Raw genomic sequence first — 8,621 nt, 5'->3', positions numbered from 1 at the left:
ACTTTCGGGGTACCTCCACGAAGTGTTCAGCCCTTTATCCGGAAAGACTAGGACGTACATCGGGAACTCTTCAAATTTTGTTCAGAAACTGCATGACTTGGAATTGGACGCAGAGGACGTAATGGTCTCCTTCGACGTCACGGCACTCTTCACCAGTGTCCCGGTTGACCTAGCCGTTTCCACGTGCGAGGAAGCGTTGGAGAAGGACCGCAATCTGGCAAGCCGTACGCCCTTCGACGTTCCAGAGCTGAGCACACTGCTACGGTTCTGCCTAAGCAATACGTATTTTTCCTTTAATTCAAAGTTCTACAGACAGACCCAAGGCACTGCGATGGGCGCTTCCATATCGGTCACCACAGCAAACCTCGTCATGGAAGCACTAGAGGACAAGGTATTGAATGCTTTCACTCCAGCACCCAAGGTCTTCTACCGGTATGTCGACGACTGTTTTTGCATATTAAGGAAAGAGGACGCGTCGCGGTTTCTACATGAACTAAACAGTGTCGAACCAAGCTTGAAGTTCACGGCCGAGTTTGAGCAAGAAAACCGCCTTCCCTTCTTGGATGTCCTGGTCGAGCGGAGGGACAATCGCCTTTCGTTCTCTGTGTACAGAAAGCCTACGCACACAGCCCAGTACTTAAATTTTCATTCAAATCATCCAGTTGCGCACAAAGCCTCCGTCGTCACATCACTGACCAAACGTGCGACACGTGTCTGCAAAAGCCGAGAAGATCAAGAAAAGGAGCTAAAAAGAGTGCACGAAGAACTGTCAGCCAACGGTTATCCGAGCCGCTTCATATCAAAGCTACAAGAACGAGCTGCACATCCAGCTACCACTGATTGTAGGACGTATCGAACACGAGCAGGCATTCCATACATGCCTGGTATCAGCGAAGCGTTGTCTCGTGTGTTCTCAAAATACGACTTTCGCGTGGCCCACATGCCTGTAAGCAAGCTGCGGAATCAGCTAATGAATGTGAAAGACCGACTACCAAATGAGCAGTTTCCAGGAGTCGTCTACAAAATACCATGCCTGAACTGCAATCATGCCTACATCGGTGAGACAGGGAAGTTCTCAAGACGCATAAAGGACCACCAACGTGATGTGAAAAACAAAAAGCATGCCACAAATGCGCTGGCGGGTCATGCACACGACACTGGCCACCAGATTGACTGGGGCAATGCCTCCATCTTATCTAAGGAAAGAAACCTGACGACGCGCCTTTTGCTGGAATCGCTATTCATCCAAACATCACAAGCAACATTAAACAAGAACGCTGGCCCCATGCCAGGCATCTACGCCCGATCTTTACGTCACATTCTCCGGATATAAATTCGCCACCGCTCTTGTCCTGCTCACTGTGAACAAGAAACCCGTACGGGTTTCGAAACGTCTTTCTTTTTTCGACTATGGTCAGTGACTGCTACTTCACTTCATTGCACTAATGGTTACACGTGAAAATTATCGGAAACCATTAACTAATAGCACACTACAACACTATCTCTGGATGTAGCACAGCGTTGACATGGTACCACATCATTTTCGTGCCTAACTGAACGGACGCAAGTAGCGCAGCGAGTCGCTCTTCTGTCTCATTCCACATCCGCCTGGGCAGAAGGTTTTATGGACGCCCTCTTTGAAGTCGGCTGGCACAGCGCCGATGAGTCGACCGCAAATGGATCAGCCGTAACCGCATAGCAGCGCGCATGCTCTCTCTTGCTCGCCCAGGCTGCCTTTTCCTCCCGAATTAGACCCTCCGGGGGTGCTGGGACAGGTAAGAAGGCGGAGTGACCCGAACCGAAGACACGGAAACATGCCAGACCCCGCGGAGGAGAGGCGAAGAGGGGTGGGGGGTACCCTCGAAACGAAGACACGTGGGCCTCGTCGATGCTACGACTGCTGGTAATTTATGAGGAAAGCCTTCGTCGGTTTCTGCGACGTCCGTTCCCTCTCGTTCACACTTGTCTGTTCAGCCCGCGGGACACGCGTAAGGGCAAAGCCAGGCGCTTGTGTGACGGAGCGGCAAAGCCATCGCTGGTGAGCTTCGTAGCACAGGTTCAGGTTTACGGGCTTAATGTCCCAAAGCGATTCAGGCTATGAGGGACTCCGTAGTGAAAAGCTGTGGATAATTTCCATCACCTGGGGTTCTTTAACGTGCACTGACGTCGCACAGTACACGGGCCTCTGGAATTTCGCATCCATCGAAATGTGACCGTCGAACTCGCGTCATTCGAGTCAGCAGCCGAGCACCATAACCGCTGTGCTACCACGACGGCTTGCTCAAGAATAACGCCATGTGGAGCGAGTTGGTGAGTGATGAAATGCTTGGTTTCAAGCGATAATGCGCTATATGAAATGCTTGATCTGTGTATTTTAAATATCCCTTCTTTCCGTCTAACAAACGCTCTGTAGTGTCGACATGTTGTGTTCTTTTATTCTGCGGCTTGCTCCGTATAACAGCTCATCGCTGTAATCCGGAATCGAATTCCTAAGCAATTATCCGCTACTTGTACGAATACTCGTATAAAACGAATATTCATGCGATACAGTGGATCGCTGGTGGCGGCAATAAAAGTGATGCAGGCAAAGCTGTAGAGGTCAAAAGACAGAGCACTGCTCCGCACTAGGGAGCAAGCAACACTGTCAGCATAATAATTTTACCACCATCATCATATCGCATTAGTATCGTTACGCTCGACGCCTGCCGCAAGGTCACCGGAGGACCGAAAATGTGCGGCTTCCTTGAACCAGCCTTGGTACAATCAAACGACAGTAATGAAAGTTCCCCCTTGGGTGCAGCCGGCCAGCGCAGGACGTGGCGCTCGTGTGAGCGAAGCAGAAGCAGTGTTCGGAGGCAGTGACACAGTGGCGGATAGCACCTGCTATCTCAGGGCAGTGGCGGATCGCTTAACCGCCGCAACACTGCGCAAGAAGTGGTATGAGGACTGTATGAGTTTCAAGTACAGGACCAATTCTGCATATATGGGCAGTAATCCATTAAAGCTATCGCACCGTACCCTTCAGGCGGCGCTTAAGTGTCCACTCTATTTTTGGCTTTTTTATGCAGATATAAAAAAAAGCTAGTATTGCCGAATTAGTTCGAAAGTCCTGAAATCACGCTCACAAAATGTGAAAACGATAGCTCGAGATGAACACAATAAGATTTAATGAAATCTGCAACTTAAAAATGCCGCTTTTTTCTGCACTCCGCGGAACAAAATCAGACACTGCACGGGGCGAAATGAGAACGCCTTCCGAAACAAATTTATTCCTTATCCTTGCAATGAGTGCACATAAAGTTAGCTTCAGGGCCGTCTAGACAATATTCGAGGCTCGAATCAAATGACAGAGACTGTATTCAAACCGCACCCAGTACTCTTCTGTTCCATTGCCCAACACAGCCTATAGGCAGTTCTACAGCTGGGCTTTGCCTGCAGCTTGATTACGGGATATTTTTCGAATATCCGGGTATCGTCGGAAATTTCAAACTTTTTAGTCTGAGTTGTTCTTTCGCTCAGCCCCATGGAATGCACAAGAGATATGGTTCGATTAGTAACGTGTGAACACTAGGCTTTGAATGGGATTTGTTGGCCGGAACAAACAGCCCCTTTTTCATGTGTTGTGTAAGCAGCTCTTAGCCGCTGTACGGAGTGGGATGGGTAAGGTTCACAAAACATTTAATGCTGTTCCTGCCTTTTACAGTCAATGATTTTCTTCTCTCTTCTGTGGCGGGCGGTTTTGAGCCCCAAAACCAGAGACGACAATCACGCTGCTTGTATCTCTCGGAGCTTTTCTTTTATTTCTTATGCGTACTAGTAGGAATTCAGTGTTTTCCTTTAGTACATTCGGAATATTCTAGAGAAAAGGAAAACAAGGTTAGATCATTAGAGCCAGCAATTAGACCATCAACCTTACTTTTGTCCCTCCAGACCAACAAGATAGATAAATAGAGGGGGAAGGCAGGAATGTTAACCAGAAAGGCTTCCGGTTGGCTACCTTGTACTGGGGAAGGGAATGAGAGGATTAAAAAGGGAAGAGAAAAGGCACGGGAAGCACAGTCACAATCTTTTAATCAAGGGAGTCGTTCGTAAAAAACAAAACAGTGCCTTGTAAGCATTGATGGCAGTCGACTGCTGTGGCCACGGACCAAGGATCTTGTCCTCTGTGAAAGGGCGAGCATCAAGGCGGTCCACAGCACAACGTAGCTTACGTCTTTCGTTCACGAAGACCTGCTGCTGAAACAATTTTGCCTTAAGAATCCGAGGGGTGATTATTTGCGAAATTCATGCAACTCTTGAGCAATTGGAATAACAAAACAATGGCGTTAGTTAGCAGTGTGATTGAACTGGACACTTCTCAAAAATTAGGCCTGCTGATTTTTGCTGCTTTTTGACCGCTTTGTCGTTCACCCAAGCTCGCTTTGGAAATTTTTCCGTGCTTAAATACGGGCAATAAAGGTACGTGAAGTTAATATATATGCACATTTAAAAGTTTCGGGGAGCTTTGTAACAGACAGACGCGGTTTGCCCTACTCTCCCCAACGTGTCTTAGTTGTTCGTGTTTTGTTTATGGGGTTAACAAAGTGTTCTTGTCCTTAGCTGCATTAAGTACTTCCTCACTTCCCGGTCGGCCATTCCATGTTCGTCAAGGAAGCGTGGACAGTACATCGCGTTCGTTCATTCATATGCAGCTAGACCTGACGTGCGACCAGTCGCCACACTGGCTGCCCTCGTTTCTGGTTTAGTTTGGTTTATGTGGGTTTAACGTCCCAAAGCGACTCAGGATATGAGAGACGCCGTATTGAAGGGCTCCGGAAATTTCCACCACCTGGGGTTCTTTAACGTGCACTGACATCGCACAGTACACGGGCCTCTAGAATTTTGCTCCATTGAAATTCGACCGCCGCTACCGGGATCGAGCCCGCGTCTCAAGTGGTCAGCAGCCGAACGCTGTAACCACTCAGCCACCGCGGCGGCTAGGCCGCCCTCGCTGCGCGTCTTCGTGTAATTCCTTTCGCACGCAAAACCATGCAACCACTCCCGTCTGTTGCAGCGTTGCACATCTACCCAATGACACCGCGACGCGCACACATTAGCAGAAAAAAGTGAAGTTATTGTTTCGGGATAGAAAATACTCGTCGTCCGGCCATTTCTCTTCGTCTACCAACCGCAAAAGAGGCAGCCGACATCTGAGCGTCGCCGGAGCGCGCTCGCCCAGGACGGAGCGCCTCTACTTCACTTGGCACGCATCTAAATAGTTTTCACAAATATTTCCTCGGTTTTGCACACTTTTTGTTGGTAGAGATCGCACAGGAGCACGGAACGTGTCTTGAACCCACTTATCGCACGACGGGTCGTTTTGAAGGTCATACACGAAGTCCACCCTTATCGGCTCCCGACCTAGTCGAACAAGCCTACCGGGCGGCGGCTCGCTCCCTCCCTGCTTCGGCCGACCGGAACGTCTCTCGAGCGGCAGGCGCAACAGTGTCGACCGGCGTAGTTGCATGCGAACAAAAGGGTGGTTAGCATATTCCGACGCTGGCCAGATTCAAATTATTAGCGCTTCCGTGCTGTCTCTTGACAAATGAACACACCTCAATGTACAGAACGTGGCGGTACTAAAACGCACCTTTTCGCTTCCGTTTACATAGTCTCTTTTTAATCCATTCAGTAGATGTATTTACGCGATTTTTCAACTGACGTCACAGCAGCTTCAACTCGGAAGAATCTTGTTGAGGGCTGGCTTCAGAATGGAGCACCGAAAAGCAATGTACGCGGGAATGCGCACTTGCAAGCCTTTCTAGTTATGTTACCAAACAGCTAAGCTTCTAGAAAAATGAGATAATAGCAAACAAATCTTCCATAAATACCACAAGCATATGAACAGTTGCTTCATATAGGATTGTGCTGGTGACCTGGCTGCTAAAACTGCTAAAACTTACCGTTCAGACCACTGTGAATCTTAAGCTTCGGGAGCACCTGAAAAAAACATGCACTTGTCGGTTTGCTATTAAAATAAAGGCATCGTGCTAGGGCTGCAGAAGAAGAAGAGCGAATAGAGACCCGCATTCCACTTTCGCAACCACTGCGCCCAACTTGAAGATGTAAGATGGGAGAGAGGAGCACTTTGCGCTCTCTTGGCGTGCCCCCCAAACACGCGCCGATTAGTGTTCGAAGCCTCCCATCCGAACGCGAGCCACTGCCGCAAAAGGTGTGGTGTCTTTGTAATGGACTTGCGCGCGCCTCTCCGCGGCGGCTGCGAGCCACGATAACTGACGAAAACGCGCTAAAAGCGAAATCGAGTCAGCCCACAGAGTGGCTCTTGGGCGATGAGAACCGGGAGCGAGGCATGTCGCAGGAGAGTGCCCTGGCGTCGCGATTGCGTCGCGCTCGCATTGACGCCGAGTGGGCGCCACGTTGGTTCCGATGGGCGCGCGGAAACGGAGGCTGCAGCGCGTACCTGTGCGCGAAGGCGGAACGGGCAACGACACCGGCGCCTCCTCTGCCTGCGACGAATCGACTGGGGCTCCTAGCCATTAGGGCTGGTCCAATGTTTAAACCTAAAACACGCGATTCCGTGTGCTTGAAGAAGAGCTCGTGAAATTATTGCTTCGAGCAGCGATGTGGATATCCGTTGCTCTCCTCTTTCTTCGTGAACGAACCCGAGTACACGGGGACAAAAGAATGGGGACATATATAGATGGGCGATACTTGCAGCCATTTATTGCAGCGTGAGTTTGTGCGCGAATTTTTATTGCCACGATTGGCGCTGTACGGACATTTATGTCCTAAGCTAATGACAATTTCTCGAGTTATGGGCAATTGTTATCGGAACAATGAAAACCGAGGAGTCCATTGATCTGTTCTCGTACATTGTGCCAATATTCATGTGGGCATTCGGTTAAGTTCCACTCTCATTAACCGAATGTTCACGGCCCAAGGTCTAAGAACTTTGCTCTGGCATACAGAGCTGCTACCACAAGACAACAGTACACAAAACACCAGAGAGTCTAAGCCCGAAACAAGGTCGTTTTCGTTTGATTTAAAATCCTTTTGGTAACACCGACGCCAATATGTTTGCAACATCACCTATACAGGTTGTTTCACCTAAGAATTTAAACAATTTAAAAAAATAATCTTTCTCATTTTGAAGGGCGCTTTTTCCGGCACAGCATTGTCAACAGTGTAGTACATCCGAGTACAGCTAAGGCTGGCTAACTAAAAGGCTGGTTAGCTTATATTGAATAGTTAAATTTTTAACTATTACTGTCAGGCTCCTTAATTATGAGAGGCGTGTAGCCCACCGCAAGTAATATCCATATCAGGTTTTACGATTCCGAAAATGCGATTACACTAGGTGTTGTGGCCCAACAAATTTTAGCTACATCGCGCCAAAATAAATGCGCTTTTGAGGAACTTGTAGGCAAAGCAACATCTCCAGGGCCCGCATCTAGTCGAAATAGCCCAAATTTGTTGGGCCACAGCACAGAGGGCAACCACGTTTTCGAATTTTTTCCGGTGGGCCATGCGCCTTTCAATAATTAAGGAGCCTAAAAGCAATAGTTAAAAAGTTAACTATTCAATATTAGCTAACCAGCCTGCTGTTAACACGTCTTAATTGTATTGTCGGGAATTTGCCGCTCTTAATGCTATGCCAAAAAAAGCGCTCTTCTAATTTAAAAAAAAAGCTATTTTTAAAAATTCTTTAAAGTCTTAGGTGAAACAATCTGTATAACTATTTTGCTGCATGTTTACGTCCCACATAAATAACGCTCTCAAAAATGTTCCTGGCTTGTCCAAGCAAATTATAGCATTATCGTTTTAAGAAAAGTTGGTTTTTCTTTTTCAACGCATACCGAAGGTTCAAGCCTGCAAAAAATGGCCGCTGTTGACAAAATCATCTAATTTCCGGACATGAAACAAAAGTCGCAAGGCTCGCAGTGTTCTGTGCATAGCATAAAAAAAAATGGCCTTCCTCACCGCAGCGCCGACTCCAAACAGGTGAACAAGTGTGTCTTAGCAGTAAGCCAACAAGCAACGCTTAAAAAATTCTTCCATCCCTGTGTTGGCAGCTTTCAAAACCGAATTAGCTGTCTTCATTAGGCTCGGTAGCCTTCTGACAACACCACATGTGCTTTCTATGACTTTATCCAAAAATTGAAAAATAAACGAGGAATCACAACGGCAAACGGAAAAGATGTCCCTTGTGCAGCTTTGGGGCCGCTTCCTCTAATTACTATTACTGCGTGCATCGTGCCATCACGCAAAATGATCAGGTGACTCGAATTCTGAATAAATCAGAAAAAAGGCCGCGCACGGCCGCTTTATCTCGCTTAGGAGATCGAGCGTCCGTGGACCTTGTCATTCCAATTGCTATGTACCCCATGACGTGAAGAAAGTAGGAAAAAGATACAAAGTAAGCGTCGTGTTCTCCGCCCGCTCGAACATGGCCAAGATGTGCCCGACGAAGATATGAAAGGAACTTAAGACGAGCTCTCTGAAACAGAAAAAAACGCAATGCACAACGTGCGTAACAGGTGCAGTGTGGAGGATACTAGTTCCGTCTGAGAAGTACGACGTCTGCCAGACGGATCGGTGCAACAACAAGCGGGCAAGGGAGC

This window comes from Amblyomma americanum, chromosome 1 (assembly GCF_052857255.1).
Source record: "Amblyomma americanum isolate KBUSLIRL-KWMA chromosome 1, ASM5285725v1, whole genome shotgun sequence".
NCBI classification, from domain to species: Eukaryota; Metazoa; Arthropoda; class Arachnida; order Ixodida; family Ixodidae; genus Amblyomma; species Amblyomma americanum.
This window is presented reverse-complemented; position numbering follows the sequence as displayed.